General features: G+C 37.6%; 1 protein-coding gene across 1 annotated transcript in view; it reads left to right on the top strand.

The window, feature by feature from the left end:
• The window catches only part of LOC106469178, a 52,152-nt gene that overhangs the window by 33,134 nt on the left and 14,657 nt on the right, over positions 1 to 4,361 (top strand). The gene's annotated exons all lie outside the window — the stretch shown is intronic.

The raw sequence follows: 4,361 nt of genomic DNA on the forward strand, positions 1-4,361 counted from the left end.
CGTTGTTCCAGGGAGATGGAGCACCGTGTCACACTGCTAGAAACACCCAAAAGTGGCAGGAGAAAATGGTATCCAGAAGTTGCCCTGGCCGAGTCAATATCCTGACATGAACCCCCATCGAAAACCTCTGGGCCATACTCGACCGGCAAGTCAAGAAACAACAAAAAAAAAAAACAACTTCGAAGAGCGATCTACTCCAAGTTTTGAAGCAAGATTAGGCGAAAATCCCACAATCTAAAATTGATGAGATGATTCTCACGATGACCCAAAGGATCAACGAGCTCCACGAAGAGAAAGGAAGATCTACTAGATATTAATTAAATTATAAATATAACAATTCATGTGAATATGACTGAAAAATTAATTTTTTTCAGAAAAGGTGGTGTTTATTTACTTGTGACCACGCTGTGTATATAGTACAGTTAGTGTACTGCTTAACTTCTATGTGATCCAAGGTGAGTGAAATTGTATACAACTCAGCAGTTAACACAGACTCTGTCGAGGGGATCCAATGTTCAGTTCCCCTGTACACTTAACACGAAGATGCTTAATGTGTAGAATGAATGTGAGCTTATGGTCAAAGAGAAGTCCAAAAACCTTTTCTCTGCCACTATGGGAAAAAGAGTTCCGCCCAGGCAGAGCTCTGGATTAGGGTGCATACCTCGCAGTGCCAAAAATGCATGTAAAAGGTTTTAAATGAAGAGAAGTTGAAGTACTTTGCTGTGGTCCATCCCAATAAGCAAATGAGGGCAGTCTGAAGCTGCTATTCTATAAAACTCATATATGATGACTAACAGAAGATGTAAAAGCCATCAACATAGAGGCTGTTTGCAACAGGGAGGAGGACGCTGTTCAGTGATAACATTAAACTTAATACTGAAAAGTGTGACACTTAAGACACAGCTCTGAAGAACTCCAAATACCTGTGTGTAGGATTGGGACAATGTAAAACCCACACGTACTTGGAAATGCCTGTCATGTAAAAAGTTGCAAATAAAATGGGTAAATAGCCACATAATCCACAGGAATGGAGATAATGTAAAATGATATATCTCCAAGTAATGTCATAAGCCTTCTTAAGATAAAAGATAATGATACAAAATGCTCCTTCTTGAGAAAGGCTTTCATAATCAGGCCTCAAGATGATTCAGGTGGTTCACAATGAAGTGCTATCTACAAAAACCACATTAGGTGGGTGAGAGAAGGTTGTTTGATTCATGAGACCAAACAATAGAAGTATTATCCCTCCTCTCCAAAACGTTGCAGAGACAGCTAGTCAAAGTAATAGGATGATAATTAGAAGAAATTTTGATATCTTTTCGAAGCTTAGGAAAAGGGATGATAATATCCTTACACCATGCATCAGGAAAAATATTCTTCAGTGGGAAGCTAGAGCAGGCTGACTGACTCTTTTTCGCCACTCTCTAGAAATTTGATCTTGCTGTTGTTAGTCTTCCCATTATTAATGACTGTGTAGAGGTAGTAATTGATTGTATTGTCCAAGCAGCTTTTTGTACACTCCTCCAAACCTCGACACATTTTCCATAGTATCCTCATCAATGGTGGACCCCTGACTGCCAATGGGCACAAAAGGCTCAGAAATGAACCTGGAATATTTTTTGCAGATATCCCACTCTTAACAGCCATGTTGCTTTTTAGCAGGCTCATTCTCATGCCTGGCTGATCAGATATCAAAGCCAGAAGAAAACTTGGATTAAGTTCACTATCAGCATCTTTTCGACCACTAGTTTCAGGTCGTTTGAGACAAGATTCAGAAAGTCAATGAAAAGTATGCTTCCTATCTCTTTTCGATCTTGCTCTTCAATGACCAGGAAGTTGCTGATCTACAGGGTATTTCTGACACCTTTGAGAAGTGCTTTTCTCACTTTTCTAGCACTTCTCTATCTTCTCATGCCTTCTTGGCCATCAAATCATGGGCTGAGATGCTGCCACTTTCTTTTTAGGCAGATATCCTCTATGACTAAAATTGACCGTTTATGCTAGTGGAACTTAAAATTTCTCTACATCAGCCTAACAGTAAATCAGTTGGACCTGGTGATGTTCATTATAAAATGCTACACCACCTATCTCCTGCCTCTCTTGCCCTTCTTCTAGTTGTTTTTGACTGGATTTGTTATGGCACGTGAGTCAGGTGACATCAACCACAGCTGATCTCCCTCAGAACGATGGGCAAATGATCACTGCCCCGTGGGCCATTGTCTGCCCTCAAAGAAAAATGAGGAAAAAGGGAAGGAGAATAAATTAACAGATCGGTAGTAGTAAAAGACTAATTTGATGCAGGTACATATGTATGAACCATTATTAAAGAGAGAGAGAGAGAGAGAAGTTGTGATTTGAGAGCATACACTCCACAGCATGACCCATCCCATCAATATCAGCTCCACTCCAGAGGAGATTAGATCCATTATAGTTTCACAAGATGAAGAAGGGAGATGGCAACTGTTAATTAAATAAGATCATCAAGGTCTGCCACTACAGTTAACGCAATGATGGTCCAACTGACACTCCTCCTTGCCACTGCAATGAGCACACATCAAAGTCCCATGATAGATAGTTTTAAGTGTCCAAACTGCTGACCTTACAGTTCACATAACATAGCGGCAGGTAGACGTGGCGATGTAAACGTCAAAATGAGAAATTGAGTAGACTGCATTATTCCATCTTTTCTAGTGGAGATTCATCAGACAGACAAAACACCTTGGCTGGAGAAACCAGCAATAATCTCTGACTCGGGGATGTTAACCAGACTCCTCTTAACAGTCATTCCTCTTGAGGAATTCAAAGTAGCATGGGGAGTAACCTCAATAGGAATATCCCCAGTGGACTAAAAACATATGTCTAAACATCGAAGTATGGCCAAAGTCAACAGATGGCGCTCAACAAACTTGTTAAATTAAATTCATCAATGAGTCACCAGACTCACCGAGAAACAGCCAGTGACAGTCACCATAAACATTGTGGACAACATGGCTACCCACCTAGAATCGTTTAGCGTGGGTTGGGGAAACTAAATTGAACATTTTAGTGGATTCGAAGACAGCAAATCATTTTAAAAATTATAAGATCAATTCCTACCTAACCTGTTATGATTATAATAATAATTTTAATTTAAAAAATTATTATTCAATCAAATATCTCATGTTAAACGATTAATATTTGTAGAAAGTTAAAAAAAAGAATATATATATTATAAGTCAGTTCAAAATACTAATATTTAAAACGTTCTACCTGTTATAAAGTTTAAAATATTTAATTGCTGAAGAGAAAAAATGTGTTTGAAGGAAAATTAAAATAACGTATCTATTCAAAGAATGATTTGGTGTTATTTAACCTTATATTTCAACTGCTTTCAGATGTTGGTTTTGATAGTCGCCATATTTGTTCATCCAACTGTTGTTTTAATCCCGTCACCGATGGATGTATTTCCGGCTCACCGATACATTTGCAATGGTGAATAAAACATGTGCCCTCAACAACCAATTGTTTGACAGAAAAGGGCACGTGAAAGCATAGAAAACTGTATACATATCAATTTAATGTTGTTCCGAAATAGTGGTTAAAAAATTATTTTACATTTCACCCGATATTGTGTATTATCTACTAATATAATGTTAATATCCTTATAATAATCACGAAAATCTACAACAAAACGATTTAAAAATATTTTACATTGTGACATAGTGTTCGAAACATAATTCGAATATATGCTAAGCATTTTCGATAGGTTGTTATGTTCTGATGTACTGTGTTATAAATTCACTTTAAAAGTAGAAAATATAATCTATATGTATACAAAAAAAAATTCAAACTCAGAACTTTTAGACAACTGTTAGAAAAGGTACAGCCCCCCAGTGGCACAGCGGTATGTCTGCGGACGTACAACTCTAGAATCCGGGTTTCGATACCCGTGGTGGGCAGAGCACAGATAGCCCTTTGTGTAGGTACAATTCTATAATAGAATATTTATGAATTTTGGGTTCAAGCTGTTTAATTAATAAGGATTCTTTTTTGCGACAGTTTGTATATTTTTCTCTTTTGAGAATTTAACTTTGTCAGGTTCAAACGAATGACCATGCCTGGACATGTGCTCATAAACATGGGAGGGGGTTTATGTTCTTTAACATGGGTAGGGTAGAAATTTGTCTGTGGGTTTCTCCAATGTAAAACACGTCGCATTGTTTACAATTTATTTGATACACGGAACCAAAGTTATCAGAATCCTGGTATTTTTGATAGAAGTAGCCATAGTTTTGTTTTGTTTTGCCAGGAGAAGCGCAAAATTGTAGAGACAAGTTAATTTACCAAAAACATTTTCATTGAATGTGACCCTTTGGGAGAAA

This window comes from Limulus polyphemus, unplaced genomic scaffold (assembly GCF_000517525.1).
Source record: "Limulus polyphemus unplaced genomic scaffold, Limulus_polyphemus-2.1.2 Scaffold3340, whole genome shotgun sequence".
Taxonomy (NCBI): Eukaryota; Metazoa; Arthropoda; class Merostomata; order Xiphosura; family Limulidae; genus Limulus; species Limulus polyphemus.